Raw genomic sequence first — 22634 nt, 5'->3', positions numbered from 1 at the left:
AAAATACTCAGCTTTGTATATTTGTAAATAGTCTGGAAGGCAGTCTCTCAGAACACAGGTTCCAGCAATTAAAATGCTGGAACATAAAATCATCAGCATGGTGCCTTTCTGCTTGAGAGAGGACATGGGGATATGCCTGGAAGAATGCAAATTTGAAACCAGAGAGTGAATGATGTGGATGCTGTTGGAGGATGCAGCAGGACATATGATCAGGTGCGTCATAGGGCCACTGACATCATTTCATCAGCCAGAGCAACTGCAGTGGCTTGTGGACAGCTGGCTACTGGGAGGGGGGGGGGGCTGCTACAGAGCCACCACTGACACCAAATGAAGAGTTCCTATCCTCTGTCAGGGATTCAAAGAGTTCAGTGGAAAGTGCACAACAGCATGTGATTGATGTTCATGCTGTTGATTCAGGGAGCACAAGTATTTCCCAGGACAAGCTTGAGGGTAGGATTACCTATGTCAAGTTTTAAACATTTCTTGTATAGTAAAATACTAAAAGCAATAGTTAAGTTGGTTTAATAATTTTTTGTTTGGGGGTGGGACTAGTTATAAATTGAGATGGTTAACAACACATTCTGATTCATTACACAAGGGCTTGGGGTGGATGTATCATCCAAGTTTCAGTTAAATGCGTTGTTAATGGACATATAAAAGCCAAAATATTTTCCCCCTGTGTTATTGTTATTGTGAGAATGGTGTCCTTATATTTTGCTTAACTTCTTCAAGAACCATACTTCCTAGCAAGTGTGGAGTCATCTGCACATGGTAAGCCAAACATTTTTATTTCAGTACTGATGAGCACGTCACAGAAATATTAATTTATCCATATGTGTGATGTGGGTGTCAGAACTGTGTGTGTGTATTGCTCTACTGTCTGGGATTGTGGCAACCTTGTTATACTGTTAGTATATATTGAATTGTAGTAGTGTAGTTATTAATTCCTTTCCTCTGTTTGTTGATTATTATCACAGGTGATCTTGACAGTAGAAGTTTAGGATTCTTACCACCTGATGTCAAAGTATCGGCAGACTCTGATGATGATGGTGGCCAAACACAGGCAAAGTCGGGGGTGCAGATGTTGAATCTGACACCAAGGTTGACATCCAGTCATCCTCTTAATTTCATTGGACACAGCCAGTAGGCCTAGGCAAACCCATTTCAGTGAGCCCTCATATATGGGACACTTGATTAGGGTAGTGTGGTTTCTCATGACTCAGTATCTGTTGGCTCTGGCCATATCCAAACTGTGGTGAGGTGCCATGCAGGAGAGTGGTTAGGGGCGTTTGGAAGAGGCTGCTGTCCATCCACCACTTGATCGAGGTGTGTCTTTCCATGCCATTCGATCTTAATTTTACAGCTGTCATGGAGATGCAGGCATGTTCCAACAGGGCCTCCTAGGAAATCCTTAGGTGTCCAGTTGGATTTATCCTGGTAAAATAATGTTAAAATAAATAAAATAAAAATATGGCACAGGCTGATATGGGTGACTACCTCCACCATGTTGCCAATTTAATGGATCAGATGAATGACACATAGGAGGGGTGGTGTCTGTGATGGAACATCTGCTGGGAGGGGATGGCATCCACATGGGCATAGGTCAGCCACATCATTTCATGTTAGCTGACATGGCTGTGCCCAATCATGCTCCCATAGTAGCACTACTTCCACTGCTCCATCATTAGTTGAAGTGTCGTCACCCAGATGTGGCAGGCCATGGGGTTGTGGTCCTGGATGTACTGATGAGGAGAGCTTGTCAAGCAGACATCAGTCACATTCAGGTAGCAGCAGTGCATCTGACCATGGGCATGGACATGCCAATGTAACTCCTGATGGAGCGAGTTCTCTGGGCCAAGGACGATGACAATGTACTGCCACTTCTACCATGCATGGCTCACACCTGTCTGACATACCAGGACATAGAGCTATCACAGTGCTTGGCTGTATTCTTACAGGCACTCACACACCAGTTTCGCTTGGAATGCCCATATAGGCACACACATCATAGTTACATGGGTCAGTCATAAAGCTTAAAGCTCATTCTGTCTCAATGGCCATTTGATACTTTATCCAAATGACTGCTTGTTTCTCTTACTTACTCACATCCAGTCACTACCTTTTGTGTCAGCCTAGGCCTCCTGCAGCCCCCCCCCCCCTCCCCACACACATATACACACAAAATACCCTGTGCAAATGATGATAACTGTGCCATATCCTTTTTTTTCTATTGTTTAAATTCAGGGATAAATAAGTCTTTTTTTCTGATGCTCAGGGTGCATAGCTGACTTAGTGCTTAGTATATCAGTTTTTGTTTATGCTGTTTTGCAAATTGTAATGCTTTCTTACGGGTTTTTATAATATATACATCCCTCCAAAACTCTTAGACCAACAAAGCTGGACCAAGCCATAAATAAAAGTGTTACTAAGGCCCAACAATGGGGAGACTTTTTAAACTTTGTGGTCTTACAAACTTAGACAGATAATGAAAACAGGTTTTGCATTACTATTTTTATGTTTGTTGAGAGGGATATGAAGTCTGAAACTGAAATGTGCATCTTTATTTTCTAACTTTGCTCTTTAATGATTTGCCATTACAAACATATGAGGCCAAAATGTGGACATTCAATAAAAATCTGTACATTTTACATGTAAGGCGTATTAGTTGATAGAGGACACATATTCACATAAGTCAGCATTGTCATATCTTGACGTCATTGCTGCAAAAATCACCCACCTTATACTTAGTTACATTACTAAGTAACAGTACGCAAGGATAAGCCATTAATTTGTATTCTTAGACATTCATTTTTCTATTCCAAGTTCAACACTTACATTGGAAATCCAGCAGTTGCAAGAATTTTAGTTTAGGACTGACTCTGTTTGATGTTAGCAGTACTCAGCCATTACATGGGTAAGTAAAGGTTGTGAGCATTGCCTGACATAAATGTTACTGTATGTAGGTACATATGATGAAGGTTTTAGCCCCTTAGGTGGTGTGTGTTTGTGCTATCCGTTGCCTCTTGGCCAGTGTGAGGCCATATTGTGTACGTCTTTGTCTGCCTATACCCACAGCGGTTGCTGGTTCCCTCTCTGACTCCTCACCTGCATGTGGCTGTGGTGAACTTGCCAGTGGTGATGGGATGTGTGGCCTTTCCACTTGCATTTCTGCTGAAGCTGTTTTCTCAGGATAATATTGCAGATCATGGCACAGAAGGTGAATATTTCAGCACATGTGCAGGGATTGTACTGCAGGGCTCCCCCAGATGAAGCTAAGCATCAGAAACACAATTTCAGCAGCCCAAACATATGCTCTGTGATATTTTTTGTTTGAGCGTGTGCCTTATTATAGCATTCTTTAGTTTTTGTGTGTACATTTCTGATGCATATAGTCAATCACAGTTACAGTGCATGACCTGCATCCCCTAGTAAATGATCCTGTAGGATATCCCCCCTAGAAAGTATCTCATACAGTTGACAGTTGTGCCAGATATGTGAGATGTGGTAACTGCCTGGGTTCCCAGCACACACATTCAGGGTGATTCCTTTAGAGTTGCACATGACCTGGCAGTTAATAGAGTGGTAGCCATTTCTATGCATGTACACCCTTCCCTGTTCCTCAGGTGTTGCTTTGATTTCTACATGTGTACAGTCTATGGCTCCCAGAACGTCATGGTAGTGTGCTACAGGGGGAGAACTCGAATTCTAGCTCTGTCCTCAGCTGTACAGGCAAAATGTATGTACTCACTGGCACGTTGCAGCATAGCATTCAGGAACTTATGGAGGATCCTGTATGATAATACTTGTGACACCCCCAGCATGTCCCCTGCTGGTCTCTGGCAGGTTCCTATAGCTAAAATTCTGAGTACTACACATACTTTAGTCTCCACTGGGATTGGTTCCTCTCTGTTTGTTGTTGCTCTCAATTGAGGACGATGGAGGTTGCAGAGTACCTGCAGTGTGTCTATATCCACCCTGTAGCTCTCTATAATTTCCACCTCATGCAGATTATGAAAAGTTAAACAGGGTCTAAAAACCCTTTTTCTTGGCTGTGGTCTATTAGTAACTGCAGTAGCATAGACATGGGCACATACAGTGCACATGAATAAGAGAAACAGCAGCCCCTAACATTCTTTCTGTGTAACCTAATTTCTGTGGCTGCATTCCAATAGGCTTTGGAATTCACAGGGAAAACCAGCACTGAGTCTATACAGTTTTGTTATAGCTTATTGAATAGCTCCTCCATTTTAGATTGGTTGATTACAATTCAGCTGTTTATGCTGTAATTAGCATGACACAATGTTTAGCATGTTTGTACAGCTTTACACAATGTGTACAGCTGCTTACTTAATACAAAACAGTGCCGTATCATGTGAGTGTCATGTCATGATGTGCACAGAATTTTAATGGCTTATGTAGGGTTTATTAAATCTGCATTATAGTCTATATTGTATCAGAAATGCACAGATTTCTGAGGCACAAAAAGCCTTCTGAATCATCTAGGCATCACAGTCTGTATTAATCTTATTTGTCTGTTCCTTAAAAAGAAATAAGCAACGCACTTTCCTCTTATTTCTCTTAAACTTTAATGTAAAACCCTATACATTTTTTTAATGCTTTTGATTTCTAATAACTAGTAAGTCTGTCACTGAAGCATATGTTTAAACTTTCACTTATTTTCAGTGATGTTCTAATTTTGCCTCAGGATGCAATAATGTAATAGCCAATAAATACTGTCACTGTCAAGATATTATGATTACAAACTCTGCCTTTTTGCTTTCTTCAGAAAATGCTTAATTATTTTTAATTCATTCTACCTGAAAAGAATAATGTTAATTAATAAACTGCCTTTGCATAATTGTGTTCTGCTACCCCATTATTCTTTAGATGTCTTATTTAAAAGCATATTTTATTACCTTTGAGAATTAATGCATAACAACCATGCAAAACGAAGAATACAAACATAGTAATGTTACATCATGATAATTAAGCAATTAAGATTTTGAATTTCGTTTTCTTGTTATAAAATAAAGAAAAAATAAACAAATAGAAAATTGCTGAGAGAAAAAGCATATTATATTTTAAAGTTGAGTAATATGGTTTGTAATAAACAGCAGGGTAGGTGTGGCTTATGTATGGTACCACAGCCCAATGAGAAGGAAAGAACATTGCCTCCGACCTGAACACAGATGTACTTTAAGACACTTTGTTGCAAACTTACTTCAGCTAAGAGGTGTGAAAACCAGTAAAATGATACAAAATAAAAGCCATTTAAAAATATATGGGATGGAAATAACACATGTACATAGAAACTGGCATAGAAACATGGATAGACAAGTTCAACTCATCTTGATGTGATATTGAATTAATTTATATGTTTCTTAGTACTTGTAGTTGGCAGAAGTTAAGCAATCAAATTAAAAATAAAATGTATTTATCGATAATTCTGGTCAATTAACAATGATGCAAATAATAGTAACATGTTAAATGATCAAAGAAATATGAAAACAATTGTAAAATTAAGCATCATTACATGCAATAACAGAATTCTAACCCAGCCACTAGGGATGCACAAGTCAGTGCATTTTTTCATGCCGGTCCCAAGCCCAGATAAAGGGGAAGGGTTACGTCAGGAATGGCATCCGATATAAAACGCTTGCCAAATGACATATTCGGACAACAATACAGATTTTTATACTGGATTGGTCGAGGCCCAGGTTAACAGCGACTGCCACCAGTACTGTTAGCCAACAGGGTGTTGGTAGAAATTGGGCTACTGCTGGCCAAAGGAGAAGGAAAAAAAGTGGTGGAAAGGATACCCGAAGGCAGGAAGAGAGGAAGAAAGTTAAGAGTGTGGTAGTGAGGCTAGGAACTTTGAACGTTGGCATTAAGACTGGTATAGGGAGAGAACTACCTGATATGATGGAGAGAAGGAAAGTTTATATATTGTGTGTGCAAGAGACCAGATGGAAGGGGAGTAAGGCCAGGTGTATCGGAGGTGAGTTCAAATTGTTCTATCATGGTGTGGATGGGAGGAGAAATGGGGTAGGGGTTATCCTGAAGGAACAGTATGTCAAGAGTGTTTTGGAGGTGAAAATAGTGTCTGATCAAGTGTTGTTCATGAAACTGGAAACTGATGGTGTGATGATGAATGTTGTTAGTGCAAATGGTCTGCAACTTGGGCTTGTGATTAATGAAAAATAAAAATTTTGGAGTGAGTTGGATGAAGTGGTGGTGAGTGTACCCAAGAGTGAGAGAGCGGTGATTACTTCAGATTTCAATGGGCATGCTGGTGAAGGGAACAGAGGGGCTCAGGAAGTGATGGATAGGTACAGTGTTATGCAGAGGAATGCAGAAGGTCAGATGATAGTGGATTTTGTGAAAAGGATGGACATCCTTGTGGTGAATATGTATTTCAAGAAGAGGGAGGAGCATAGGGTGATGTACAAGAATGGAGGAAGATACACAAGGGTGGATTATATCCTTTGTAGGAGGGCCAGTCTGAAGGAGATTGGAGATAGTAAAACAGTGACAAAGGAAAGTGTAGTTAAGCAGCATACGATGGTGGTCTGTAGGATGACGCTGGTGATCAAGAAGAGGAGGAGGAGTGTGAGGGCAAGTGCCAAGGATCAGATAGTGGAAGTTGAAAAAGGGTGATTGTGAGGTGGAGTTAAGGAAAGAGTTAAGACAGGCACTGGGTGGCAATGAAGAGCTACTGAATTGCTGGGTAACTACAAATGAGCTGGTAAGGGAGACAGCTAGAAAAGTGCTTGGTGTGACTTGTGACATCTGGACAGAGAAAGGAAGAGAAGGATACCTGTGGTAGAAAGAGGAAGTGTAGGAGAGTATACAGAGAAAGAGGCTGGCAAAGAAGTGGGACTGTCAGAGAGATGAAGAAAACAGGAGTATAAGGAGATGAAATGTATGGCGAAGGGAGAGGTGGCGAAGCCTAAGGATAAAGTGTAAGGTGAGTTGTATTAAAGGTTGGACACTAAAGAGGGAGAAAAGGACCTGTACCGATTGGCTAGACAGAGGGACCAAGCTGGGAAAGATGTACAGCAGTTAAGGGTGATAAAGGATAATCCAGAAAACATACAAGTGATGAGAGTGTGTTGAGCAGATGGAAATAGTACTTTGAGGGGCTGATGAATGAAGATAGTGAAAGAAAGAGAGAGAGAGAAGGTTAGATGATGTGGGGGATAGTGAATCAGGAAGTGCAGTATCAGTGATACAGTTTGGTTGATGTTTAGATCATATCAGACAGTTATAGAGTAGGCGTTAAGAGTAACTGTATGTAAACACATCTTTTTAAAATTTTTGATATGTGTAGAATAGTTTCTTCTCCTTTTCTTTCAGTTGTTCTCATTAGGGGTCACCACAGTGGATCATCTGTTTCCATTTCTTCCTGTCCTCTGCATCTTGCTATGTCACACCAACCACCTGCATGTCCTCTCTCACAACATCCATAAACCTTATCTTAGGCTTTCCTCTTTTCCTCTTACCTGGCAGCTCCAACCTTAGCATCCTTTTTCCAATATACCCAGCATCCCTCCTCAACACATGTCTAAACCAATGCAATCTTGCCTGTCTTACTCTGTCTCCAAACCGTCCAACCTGAGCTGACCCTTTAATATACTGATTCCTAATCCTGTCCTTCATCGTCACACCCAGTGCAAATCTTGATGTCTTTAACTCTGCCATGTCCAGCTCTGACTCTTACCTTTTTGTCAGTTCCGCCATCTCCGACCCATATAACATAGCTGGTCTCACTACCCTCTTGTAGACTTTCCCTTTCGGTCTTACTGGTACCCGTCTGTTACAAATCACTCCTGGCACTCTTCTCCACCCATTCCACCCTGCCTGTACTCTCTTCTTCACCTCTCTTCCACACTCACCACTACTCTGAACTGTTGATCACAAGTACTTAAACTCATCCAACTTCACCAACTCTTCTCCCTGCATCCTCACCATTCCTCTGTCCTCCATCTCATTCACACACTTATATTGTTAGTCCTGCTGATCTTCATTCCTCTGCTCTCTAGAGCATATCTCTACCTCTCCAGGGTCTCCTCAACCTGTTCCCTACTCTCACTACAGATCACAGTGTCATCTGTGGGTCTGTAATTGGACATCTCTGTGGAGATGCTACCTTTATGTAGTGGGAGAATTAGACTGTTACTAAATGTTAGGAAAATAAGATGATTATTTTATAGATCTGTTAATCAGAATACATATGGAATATGTTAGCACATCTGAGACAAGCTAATAAAATAACACAAACAAACTTAAAAAACAAAAAAGCCAATGGAAAGCAACCAACAAGGTTAAAAACGTTTTAATGAAGCACTTTTCATTTGTTTTAATAAACAAACTTCTTCAGATACCAAATAGTTAATAGCATGCCATTTAAAAACTAAACTCAAAAGTCATATGAACAGCCAATAAGCATTCTCCCATTCTATAAACCAAAAGATTTGTCTTTAAAGGAACATTTATTAGATATGTTATACTTTTAAAATGCTAATTGAAAATATGTAAATTCACCAAGAAGTAGATCAAATAAAAAACAGATCCTATAACAAACACTACAATATTACTAGTATTAAATAGGACAAAGATTACCTCTTTAAACTTTTCAGTTTAAGTAAACAGGTAATAGTGCATGCCTCATTTATGCCTGGATGGTTAAAAGCATTTAATAGAAGCTGCCAGTACAATTCTAGCTCCTTTATTTTTAATAATGCTGGCCCTCCCCTTCCATCTATTTGTACTTGATCTATTGCTCTGAAAATAAAGGAATGGCCACCTGTCATCTGAGAGTGTTTTGCTAAAGCATGCTCAATCTTATATATATATATCTATTGCATGTAAGTGCTCATATACTCTTTCGCAGAGTCTACGCTCAGTCTTGCCTATATAAAAAGCCGTGCAGTTCTGGCACTTAGCCAGGTAGACCACAAATCTTGAATTGCATGTGAATTTAGTTTAGATTTAAAACTTGTGCCTTTGACTTCAAACTTGCTCCCTATATCCATGTACTTACAAAATTTGCAAATCCCACATCTCGTCATACCTGGTTGTTTAACTATACTCATATTTTTACTTTCTAATACATTTTTAAGATTACATCCTCTTCTGTACACTATTTTTGGATTCAAGGCTATCTTATTGATGAGATCAGTATCATTACATATTAGTTCCCAGTTCTTATATACAATATGTGACACTATTGTACTGTCCATATTAAAGGTAGTTATTAGGCTGATATTATAGTTAGTGTCATCTTGTTTTTGTTCAAAATAAGTTCACTGGGAGCTAGTTAAATATGTGGAAGGACATATACTATTATCTATCTCTTCTTGAAATACAGACCTTCGCAACATAGGCGCGATTAGCCCGTTTAATCTTTTATATTGAACTTCACAATTAGAGCCTCAACGATGTCCATGGGGTATCCACAGTTTAAAAACATGTTGCCTAGGAACTCACACTCTGCTAGAAAATCTGTCTCCAATGAGACTATCCTGGCTGCTCTAACCAGTTGTCCTTTAACAACTGAACATTTTGGGAAAAAGATGACAACTGGAAAAGTGCAAAAGGGAATTCAAACAGGTACTTTTCCTATAGATTTTAGACACATATCTCCTATTGTTGAAATCTTTGCTATGTTTGATGTCTAAATAGTCTATTTCTTCCTCGTTAAAACTAAATGTAAATTCAAAAAGTTCAGTTGAATTGTTAAGATAATTTACTAGATCTAATGCCTGCACTGAGTCCCCCTTAAACAAAATAAATATATTGTTAAGGTATCGTGTGTAGAAAATTAACTTCTCCATACAGTAGGGGTTCTTGAATATGTTTTCCATTTCCCAATATGCCATAACAAAATTTGCCAGGCTTGCCCCACATGGAGAATGCATAGCAAAACCGATCTTCTGGAGGTAATATTCTTTATCAAAAATAAAATAGTTGTTTGTGAGTATTATTCCAAGTAATTCCTCTACCAAGAAAATTTCGGAATTATTTGCCCCTGTTAGCTTTAGCATCAGACTCACCCATTCTACCCCTTCCTGATGTGGTACTGAAGTGTAGAGGTCTTTAACATCAATTGTTAGGAAATTATATTCTATATTAAATTCTAAGTTATTAATTTTTTCCAAGAAAGACCATGAATCTTGGCAAATTTGATGTTCAAACTTCAAATATTTCTTTAAGATTGTTTCTACTACTTTGGCACAGGGGTACATAATTGAACCTCGGGCATCAATGAGGGGTCTCATTAGTGGGTTAAGATTTTTTTGGACCTTCGGAATACCGAATAAAATCGGTGTTATCGGAAAGGGCATTGACATATAATTACATAATTCTACATCTATTTTAGGTTGTATGAACAGGTCATTCAAATAACCCTTAATACAGTTATATGCTATATTCATCTCATTTAAAGAGACTTGTTCATAGGCCTCACTCTGTAACGTTTCTTTCATCCATTGCATGTAGTCTACCTGATCCATAATTGCTAACCCCCCCCTTTATCAGGCTAATTCTGACATTTGACAATCTTAACTGTTTTAATGCTTGCCATTCCTCTAAACTAACATTCTTCTGTGCTGATGTATTACCCAGAAAATTAAGTGTGTTGGTTTTACTACTGATGTTATTGCATACACATCTTACATCCAATTCACATAATCTTTCAAAAGTATGCAAAACTGGGTGAAATGGTGGATTATATGTATTTGCAACCTTAAATGTGTTATCTATCCCTTTGCTATTCCCCAGCAGTACTGTTAAATTTAATTTCCTTACAAAATGTTTAATGTCCATAATCGTTCTGGCTACAGTCACATGTTGTTTTGATTTTTGTTTTGCTTTTTGTTTTCTTTTGTTTTTTACATCTGAGTCAAGTTTGAGATATGCTGGTGGTAGGATGCAGCTATGATAGTGGGGTTTAGATTTAGGAAGTGGCTTTTTAATGTAGCTGTAGTTATAGGATTGCATAAAATGAATTAGTTAGATTAGTATTAAACCAAGGATGGTGTGGTGTGCTAGAATAATCAGGTGTTGTAAGTGATGTGGCTGTATTAATAAAGTACATCATTTATAGACAGTATTAATATTACTTTCATATTGGAGTGGTTTGGACTCTGTTGTCCTGCCTGGTTTTAGTAGACTATTTACAAAGTGAATTTGTTGGAAAGGTTAGATTTAAGGAGGAACAACATTATTTTTCTTGTGGGTTTATCAGATGAGACTGTTAAAACCAGAATTCTATGAAGGATGCCTATCTTGTTTTAGTGACTTGGTTTGGGAATGTTGTAAATGAAGGCAGCATTTTTGTTAGAATTAGCTCACAATTTACATGTAACCTGCACCCTTCTGTTAACATGATCATTGCTGTGCGTTTGGGTGACACACAAATTCTTCCATGCCTTATATCTGTCTTTCATTAATTGTTTTGTTTCCTGAGGCAACCACGGGTCAAGATTATTTTTACACATTTTGTCCTGTAGAGGCTATGTTTAGAAAGATATAATTGAACTTGGTAATGGCGTTATCAAGGAAGAATGTTAGAGAATATTCTACTAGATAGGCCTTAGAGTTGAGATCAGTGTGTTAGTATTACATCTGGACAGGTTTTGAACCAAGTTGTAGTGATCTGTTTTGATAATTTAGTGCAACTTCATACTGTTTATTTTGGGTGATGGCTGCATAATGTATTGGGTACGGTTCCTACTTTGCAGGATTTTTTTCAGGTCTGATGGTTAGAATCCAGTCTACTGTAGATTAATTCCGGTGCATCAGCTAAGTATTAAGTATTGATAAGTTGTATCAAGTTATGTGGGTTGAATGGGTGAGGGGTTGTTGACAGGTGGAAGACCATTCTAGATTTACATCACTCAGTATAATGGTTTAATACACTGTGTTGAAATATGCACAGTATAGTATTTGAGTGCTGGAATGCTGTTGTTACTAAGAAGAGTGTACATGGCAATGAAGTATATGGATTTATATTTGTTTATTTTCAAAACAGAGACTAATATTTCTGTTTTGTGAAATCAGGGACATATTTGGATTATAATGAGACCTCAAGACAGAGTAAATGGCAGCAACACTACCTGTTTTTTTTTCCAGTCATCTCAGATGACATTATAATCTTTTAGCAAAATTTGATCATCTGCAATTTCTGGTTTTGAAGAATAATTACAGGATTACTATGGTGTGTGGGGACAGGAGGACTGCCAAGAGTGTATTACTGCTTCTGCAAGTTTGTTACAAATGTTTTTATGTTCATGCTATACAGCTGTCAGATAAAGGTGGTGGTAAGAACTTTGAGAGACCTTTTAGAGTTAGGGCTTGTACTAGTGCTTTTTTTATTAAAGCCATTTGTGGGTCTTTTGTTGGGGTGTATGACACCACATAGTTTGAATTGATAGTGAAGAAAGCTGGAATGGAGCTCAGTTTGGTGAGGAGTTTTAATTTTAATTTTAATTTGTGTTTAGAATGAGGGTCTGTGAGGGTATATTTGCCTTGAATATATATATTGGTTTACCTAGAAGATATTTAAAAGATTTAAGTTTAAGGAGATGAATATAAGAGATATTGATAAAATTGTCAGTAATAATAAAGGGTGCAATAAGCTGACGTTATCGAATTTTGAAAATGTCAAACGGCAATATTATCGCAAATGCCGTGCATCGAAAGTGTTGTTGCGGGATTGTGGTACAGTGAGGATCAGGTAATTCGCATTTTCCTCACTGTAGTGCGATCTCGGAGTTGGTATATATAATTAGCAGGGGGGGTGTGGGGCACAGCCCTCCCACAAGAACAATTTTGATGTCCAGCATTTATGATCATATTGCCGTTTGACATTTTCGTCTTTCCACAAGATGATATAGACTCGACTGAGTGAAAGCCCCGTAAGTGATACAGTTTCTGTGTGGTGTGATGTATAGGGGGTAGTGATATTCAGTAATATATTAGTGAAGAAAATCAAGAAGATGAAGGAAAAGCTAAGTGTTTGATAACATTGTAGATCAGACTGTGAGGAGAGTGATTGGCTATTAAAGTAAGTGGATAGATCAGATGAATTAAAGATATAGCAGATGCAGGATCCAAAAACAGAGTACAGCTGGTATTTAGTTAGTTGATACATGGAAGATATACTGAATTCTAGGTGGTACAGCTATAAAAGGAGGAAGGGTGAAAGGTTAACAAAAATACTATATAATCAAATTGTTTTTTGGTCTCCCTGAAGACATCTAGGTGCGCATCTAGATGTTACTAATAAATTCCATCACAACTGATTCTCACTAAATTGAAGTAAATTCAGATCACTGTCATCTATCATTTCAGTCATATCTTTAAGTTTTTTCTCTTTGGACATCCTGTTTTCTAAACTTCTATACATCTCTCTTTCCTACATTTTCTCATTTCTGTTTGTGTCTACAACTGTGCTGACAGTTTTACTTAAAGTTACACATTTCAAAGCTTCTTCCGGCTCTGTGGACTTAAACATCATTTATTTGGGTTAATAACTTCACCTGCTGTTCCTAATAATGCCATCAGCTTAATACATTACTATCCTTCTATGGACTAGTCTTCTACCCCTGGAAAATTAATAGTTCACTATAGCATTAAATAAATGTGGTCAAATCATTCCTGGCCATTATTGCACAAAATGTGGTGAAAGCATCCTTAGTCATTATTCCACAATATGTGGTAGAAGCATCCCTAGTCATTATTGCACACATTGGTAAAAATAATCCCTAGTCATTATTGAATAAAATGTGGTCGGAGCATCTCTAGTCATCTTTGCACAAAATGCAGTAGAAACATCCCTAGACATCATTGCACAAAATGTGGTTGAAGCATCCCTAGTCATTACTGCACACTTGCTACTCAGTGTTCCACAACAACCATTTTTTGAGTAGGAAGAATCATAAAATGCAGCAATGTTTGAAACATGACAATGGGATATATTGGGTTTCAAGCAAAGTATGCAGCATAGACCAGCGGCTGCATAGCATGGCTACACACTGTATCTGTCAATGGGGACTTCCCAGCACTAGACAAGCTCACAACCTCCAACATAGGTATATCTGCCACAGAGCAACATCATAGGGGTTCCCGGCACGGTCCGTTGTCACAGTCAGTCTTTTATACGCAGACAGCTCATGGGATCAAGAAAGAGATGTTCAAGATTATAATCCAGGCACAGTGTGCAGCTACTCCCACCAGCAAGGAAATGCTTAGTGTGATGTAGAATTTCTGTGAGGATGTCTCCTCAGATTGCTAATAACACCACGTGGCAACGTATTCCAGAGGGAATAACATGATAGTTCTCACAAGGTCTGTGGTGGCACACATTGCTGCCACCCATCTCCACTAGAGAATAATAAGGAGCACCATCACTGCCCTGTATGACAGTGATGTTCACAGCTAGAGGGATTTGCATGTACATGGTTCTCATAGCAACAAGCGCAGTCTGCACATGTGGCAGTAGTGATAGCACACTCTGTCACCACATATTGTGGGCAGCCATGACACAGAATCCCTAAAGGCAGGACACTTCAACAGAGGACCCCATACAGGTCCTGTTTAAACAGTACCACTACATTATAATCTGGAGAACTGTAGCTAGGTCATCTAGCCCTCTGTGCAGTTTCACAAACTGGAACGTTCATTTGACTCAAAGGTGATGACCAAACATTCAAAGACAAAAAAAAAAAATTACTGTATATTCCAAAATTGTAACAAACTGCTACAAATGTAACTTGCAACAGTTAAATATGCCACACTCCAATGTTTCAGCAATTATGGAAAATGTTGTACTGGCATTCACTTTTGTGATATCCTTGTGGCACTCCCTCACCATTGGCATCTGAAGATTGAACCCAACTAACAGATTGCATCCAGAGCAGCAGCCATCTTTGCCCTACTGCAGTTATGATTCTGGCAAATGTTGCTGCACTACAGCGATTGCTGTTCTTAGTTTTGCTGCAATGAAGATATAAGCAAAGACTATATTTGCTTTCCAAGTTGTAACTATTATGTCACATATTAGCCATGAATAGAGAGAGTATTGAAGCTAAAATGTTCATAACTAGTCAAGACATCTGCTCTGACAAACTAAATCCTACCACTGGGATACAACATAATTAGAGCAGACCGCTGTACTAGGAAGGGAGGTGGTGTAGCTGTAATTTACAAAAATACACTAAAAGTTACTAGAGAACCCCTACTACCACCCAGTTTTGATAAAGCTAAAATTCTTACTACCAAACTACAAATTAACAATAACAAATATATAAATATTATCAGTATTTATATTCTCCAGGCAATAACACTAACATCCTAGAAGACATACTCCACTGGTTAACCAACACCTACCCCAGGAAACCATTATGCTTGGAGACCTCAATATAGACTGGAACTCATACTTCTTAGAATCCCCTTCCACCCATATAAATCTATATGGGTTTACACAAATAATATCCTCTCCCACTAGGATCAGTAAACCCAATAAAAAAGAAAGCATCCTAGACTGGATACTTATCAATAGTCATCCCCATATGTATAAAGGTTGGACCCTCCCTGATGACCTCAGTGATCACTCTCTAACCTATATCATCAGACATAAAACTGATGATCCCCACTGACCTATTCACAAAACAATTAGAAACAATAACTTCAATCCCACAAACTTCCAAAATGAACTAACTGGTCAATCCAAAAACAGCTGCCACTTGATGAAGCTGTGGTATTCTTTAATACTAAATTTCTTGCCATACTTGACTCACATGCCCCCGCATGTACCATTACACCTAAAACAAAAGCTGCAGCATGGCTTACAAAGGCTACCAAATCAAAGATCAAACATAGAAATAAAATATGCGCCACCTGGCATAACACCAAAGTCCCTCTAGACCAGTTGAGATATTGACACCTTCGTAATGACACAAAAAAATCCATTCTGCTAGTCAAATAAAAAGTACTATTATAATCTTCAACAAAGACACCAAAATAAACCCCAAAAGTTCTGGGGAGGTATAAATAAACTTCTTCATCCAGGACAGTCCACCACTCCAACCCCTTCCACTTCTACCCATAAATCACCAGAGGATATTGCCAACACCTTTAACAGTTGTTTTCACTGAGACTATCCAGACCCTTGCTAGCCAGCTCACTCCCACAAGCACTAATTCTGTCATAACCTCACTCACTACCCATCTCCACTTAAGTTTCCAACCAGTCTCTACTTCACTTATCCAATCCCTGCTTAAAAAACTAAAACCAACCACCCTATCTGAAGATCTCCTTCCTGCAGAGTACCTACAAAAAGCAACAGATGTCATAGCTTATCCAGTCTCAATATTGACCAATAGAACCATAAATGAAGCCTCCATCCCCTCCATCTGGAAAACTTCCCATGTCACACCACTCCACAAAGGTGGCAATTCCACGGAACTATCAAATTATAGACCAATTGCCATACTTTCACCACTGGCCAAAATAATGGAGAACTGTATCTATAAGCAACTCTTGCACTATCTCATACAAAACAATCTGCTGGTTAACACTCAACATGGCTTTAGGCATACCATAGTACCACCTCTGTCTTCCTCTCTTTCTCCAATGTCATAAATCATAACTGTAATAGTAACAAACTATCCTCAGCCCTCTTCCTCAACCTATCCAAAGCATTTCATTGGTTCATAGGTAGGTACTAAACTATTGGCCCTAGGGTCTATATAAGCCTAGCCAAAAATGTACCCTGGCTTTAGCCACCCAAGAAAATTATTTTCCTGTGCCCCTGTCGAGCAGAGCCACAGAAGTGATCCCTGGGGTGAATTTCCAATTTCCCATCCAATCATCAAGATTTTTCTTGAAGAGTGCTAGTGAGGAGCTATAAAATTAAAGTTCCCTCTCGTAAGACTCTGCAGTCCGTAATAAACAGTCTCACAATATAAGCGAATGTCTCCAGTTGTAACAAATCCTCTCATAAGACTCTGCAGTCCGTAGTAACCAGGATAAATTTATTCTTACAAAACACAAAACAAAAAAAAGAGGATTTGTTACAACTGGAGACATTCGCTTATATTGTGAGACTGTTTATTACGGACTGCAGAGTCTTACGAGAGAGATTGTTACATTTGGAGACTATCGCTTACATTGTGAGATTGCCTACACTGTGAGACTGCCTTTATCGGTTTTTCCTGCCATCGGGGAACTTTAATTGTTTATTGGTTTTTATTCAACTGTTTCCCGTTTCTTCCATTTTTTCTGTTACCAGTAATGAGGAGCTATGTTTGACATAGATGGGTAGTCTGTTCCAGAGTATGGGAAGTCTCTGGGACAGGAATCTATCCCTCCAGCATGTTCTGTTTATTGTGGTGACAAGGTTTAGGTCCCTAGAGCATGTAGCTAAGAGGGATTGGGATTTCTTTAAGTGGAGCATGTCCAACAGCTTTGTATGTTAGGCAGAGATCATCTCTGAGTAGGCGATATGTGACGGAGTAAAGTTGGAGTATTTTGAGACAGTCTGCATAGGGCATCTATTTGAGGCCAGTAATCCTCTTTGTGAGGTATTTCTGTGGCCTTTCCAGTTGTTGTAGATGTCTTGTGAGGTACATACCAAAAGGGGCATTGTACTCTATAATGAGTCTAATAAGTGATGAGTAGAGGGAAACAATTACCTCTTTTTTATGGATGAGAAACCTTTTGTGATGAGGTGAGCCATGTAGAAGGATTTCCTGACCACTGTGGTGATGTGATTATCAAAGGAGAGACTACTGTCCACCTGTGTCCCAAGGTCTCTTATCACATTTTTGGCATTAAGTAGACTACCAGCTATGTAGTAGTTCTTGGGTACAGAGTTTTTACCAAAGGGGATGACAATACACTTTTTGGCATTGAGCTTCAGGCCATGGCTTTGATACCAGGCATCTGTCTCAGTGAGGCCCTTTTCTAGTATGTCCACATCATTAGGAGTTTCGATTATGGCTCCTAGTTTGCAGTCATCTGCAAACTTTGTTAGCCAAAGACCTTCTGTGTTAGCCTGTACTTCAGAGAAGTAGATACCAAACAGGAGAGGACCCAGGACTGAACCCTGTGGTACTCAACTTGTCACTGGTCTGAAGTCAGATTTGGAGTCTGCTACTTTCACAGAGTAGGTTCTGTCCATGAGCCAGTTGGCAACCCATCTTGTGACATAGGGAATTATACCTAGTTTAGTGAGTTTATCTATAATTCCAGAGTGGGGGATGGTGTTGAAAGCCTTGGCAAGATCTAGATAAGCTGTGTGAACCACCTTACCCTCATCTATGGCATTGGTGACTGCTTCAAAGAAGTCAATAAGGTTTAGGAGACATAATCTGCCTTTTACAAATCCGAACTGGTTAGGGTCCAGAGTTTGGAGATTACCAATGTCTTTGTTTATGAGTTCCATGATGATACGTTCCATGGCCTCGCATACCAGGCTCATCAGGCAAATGGGGCGGTAGTTCCCGGGGTCCATTGTGGCTCCCACTTTGTAGAGTGGGATAACAATCGCGGTGCACCATTCAGTGGGCACAAAGCCTGAGGAGAGGCTATGACTGAACATGGTACTTAGGTAGGGTGCCAGTTCATTCTGTGGTTCATGTAGAATGCAGCCTGGGATATTGTCAGGTCCCATGGATGCTGTGTTTTTGGCTTTGGAGAGTGTGTTTTTTAACTGTGCAGCCGTGATTACAGGAACTTTGCATTCTTCCGGTATAGAGATGGGCCCTCTAGGGGGTGAGAGGGGGTAAAGTTAGCACTGAACTTATTTGCCAGGATGTTGGCAATATCAGTTGGTTCTGTATACTTAGTGCCATTATGCTGTAACTCAGAGCAGATCTAAGTATTGCCATTGAGATTCTTGACATAGCTATAGAATGCTTTGTGGTTATCTTTAGAGTCAGTGGCAATTTTGTTTGGAGGATTTTATGAGGGATCTCAGCTTTTTACTGAGGTTGACCAGGGAGTTCCTCCAGTCATGGGATTTTACTCTTTTTTGCAACAGTTTCTTTCTTCTGTTGTAGAGTTTGTTTATGGCAGAGGACCACCAGATTGGCTTCCTTTTTTGGAGGATAGCATATCGGTTCTATTAGGGATAGCATGATCCATGCACTCATGTAAGTGCTTATAAACTGCATTTGTGTAGGATTCAGCAGCCGTACCTCTATTGTCCGTTTACATGGATGTCATGAAGTTTGCCACTTCTGCCTTAAGAAGTGTGAAGTTGGTTTTGCAGAAGTTCTTTTACAGTGGTTTCCCTAATTGGGGGTGGGCACGGGATGTGGATGTCTAGAGTGATTAGCTTGTGGTCGGATCTGACCAATGAGGAATTGACCTCTGGTGTGGAACACCAGTTGCCCATGTTGGTAATGACCAGGTCTAGTATATTGCTGCCCTTGGTGGGGGTGTGAATAAGTTGATCCAAGGCATTGGAATTTATGAATTCCAGAAAACGTTGAGCAAAAGAGTTGGCACATGAGTAGTTTTCCCAGTTAATGGTTGGGTAGTTGAAATTGCCCATTATTAGGGTGTTGGATTGCACCCTAATACTTTCCAGTGTATCAAGAAATGAGGAGTAGGAATCCTGGGGCATGGTGGGTGGTCTGTAGCAAGCTACAATTTGGATTGCGGTCTTGCCCAGAGTTAGTTGCACTTGGATAATCTCGGATGCATTATGCTGTGCAACTAGCCTGGAGGTGTTGATATCCTTAATGAATATGGACATGCCTCCACCTTTAGTGCTTCATTCTGGGTTAGGTGGCCGAAAGGTGTGGTATGAATTATAGCCTAGTAATGCAGGGGCGCTCTCTGGAGCTTTGAACCAGATCTCTGTCACTGCACAGATGTCGATGTTCTCCATTTTAAGGAGTGCCTCGAGTGAGTGCATTTTGAGGGTTAGACTTCTAGCATTGAGTAGCATTACCCTTAGATTTTGCTTGCTTGTACCTGTTACGGTGGTGAATTTGTCATTTGAACCTTGCCCAAAAAAGGCACTATAGGGGTGGCAAGAGCCTTAGCCAGTATCCGGAATCCCAAGGGCGATAGGTGCAGGCCATCTCTGGCAAAGCATCGTGGTCCGTCGCTCATGTCATCCCAGGCAGACAAATGCTGGATCCCCTTAGAATGACACCAGAAGCTTAGCCAATTGTTGAAGTAAATCATTTTGTCCTTGTACTGTGGTATCATTCTGGGTGATGGCAGGATGCTACTCTGGGATAAATTCATACCTGCCTGGACTACAAGATAGGAGATCGCCTCCATGTCTTTTTTCATGTAGTCCAGGGAGGTACGTCTCAGGTCATTCACACCAATATGGACAATGACAGTGTCATATTTGTATTTGTTGTGGAGTGACCTGAGTGCGTGCATTATGTGGCAGATCCTGGCACCTGACAGGCAGCTGACAGTAACTTTCTCCTTGTTTAGCCTGGTGAGTGGAACATCAGTGTGCCTGACTATAGTCACCTTTGATTAGAGTGTTGGGTACGCTGTTATGCCTTATGGGCTGTGGTTGAGTGGCACACTGAGTTTGTGGGCTATGTGTCATTTGGGTTGTGTTGGGGGTGGAGTTTGCTTATGTTTCTGATGCTTGGGCAGGTTTTTACTGAGAGCCTCCACGAATGTAGGTGTGTGTTTTGTGTTTCTATGTGTGTGTTTTGGTGGTGTAGATTTTGAGGGACTATGTGATGAGTGTGGTGTGGTGCAAGTGTTTACCTTCTCCTCTTGACTGTCTAGTCCAGTCTTCGGTGATGAGAGCTTTGCTTCCAGTTTGTCTATATAAGTGCATCTCTCACAGGTCATAGTTTAGGGTGGTAGTTGGAGAGGGTTGTCTGTGTACATGAGGCAATTGCTGCATTGTCCCAAGATGCCCAGATTCATCAGGTAGACAGGAGAAAACAACAGGAGCTGACCTTTAGACATGCCTGGATAGGTGCTTATTTATTAAGTACTAAAAACTGCTTTCCTCTAGACAAGTGAGGAAAGTTGAGTGCTGTAGTAATTTGCAGATTATTTAGTGCTTACAATGAGTTCTGAACAAGTGCTGAGTTCAAAGAAACAGATTTGAGTGCTGAAACTAGAAAACTGGCTAGTTCTAAGAAACAAAATTAAGCTAGAAGGCTTCCCTCCAACACAGAAAGGCTTGGGGGCTCAGAAGCCTACAAACAGTCTTGACCACTTACAGGAAAGGCAGGAGACAAGCTTAATTTTTTTTCTTTCCCAGATGCTCTCTTTGTACACAGTAGGAGTGCCTGAAATCAGAATATGATCTCACTGCACTCAGTTGACTGAGCAAATGAGATGGGCCCAGAAGGAGTATGCAAACACAAATTTACAAGAGGGGCAGGCAGTTTCAAAGCCACCAAGATTAACACCAAAACAAAGACAGGGAGGGCGGGTTGGGAACTAACTGAAAAAAAACAGTCAAAACTTCCATTTCAGTTAATATTCAATGCATCACAAATAAATCAATTAAAATGTTGTATTATTTGAAAAAAGTGCAGATAAAAGGTACTTAAAGTCTCTTATATGTCCAGTTGAATACAGCTAGATCTTAGCCGGCCAAAGCTGAGGTTTTAAGCAGAAAATATTCCAAAATGTACCACTTAAATAGGCAGTGACAGGATATCAATGAATGAGACTACTCCCGCTTGCAATTACTAACAGGCAATAATAATTTAGCAAGCACTAACTGAAAAAACAGAGTCAAAACTTCCAGTTCAGTTAATATTCAAAGCAACACAAATAAATAAATTAAAATGTGTATTATTTGAAAAAAGTGCAGATAAAAGATCCTTAAATTCTCGTATGCGTCCACTTAAATACAGCTAGATCTAAGCCGGCCAAAGCTGAGGTTTTAAGCAGAAAATATTCCAAAATGTACCACTTAAATAGGCAGTGACAGGATATCAATGAATGAGACTACCCCAGCCTGCAATTACTAAAAGGCAATAAAATCTAGCAAGCACTAACTGAAAAAAGAGTTAAAACTTCCAGTTCAGTTAATATTCAATGCAACACAAATAAATCAATTAAAATGCTGTATTTGAAAAAAGTGCAGATAAAAGGTACTTAAATTCTCTTATACATCCAGTTGAATACAGCTAGATCTTAGCCGGCCAAAACTGAGGTTTTAAGCAGAAAAATATTCCAGAATGTACCACTTAAATAGGCAGTGATAGGATATCAATGAATAAGACTACCCTCGACTGCAATTACTAACAGGCAATAAAAATCTAGCAAGCACTAACTGAAAAAACAGAGTCAAAACGTCCAGTTCAGTTAATATTCGATGCAACACAAATAAAACAATTAAAATGTGTATTATTTGGAAAAAGTGCAGATAAAAGGTACTTAAATTCTCTTATATGTCCAGTTGAATACAGCTAGGTCTTAGCAGGCCAAAGCTGAGGTTTTAAGCAGAAAATATTCCAAAATTTGTCACTTAAATATACAGTGACAGGATATCAATGAATGAGACTACCCCCGCCTGCAATTACTAACAGGCAATAAAATTCTAGCAAGCACTAACTGAAAAAACAGAGTCAAAACTTCCAGTTCAGTTAATATTCAATGCAACACAAATAAATCAA

The sequence above is a fragment of the Protopterus annectens genome, chromosome 4.part0 (genome assembly GCF_019279795.1).
Source record: "Protopterus annectens isolate FY-2018-M chromosome 4.part0, PAN1.0, whole genome shotgun sequence".
NCBI classification, from domain to species: Eukaryota; Metazoa; Chordata; order Ceratodontiformes; family Protopteridae; genus Protopterus; species Protopterus annectens.
This window is presented reverse-complemented; position numbering follows the sequence as displayed.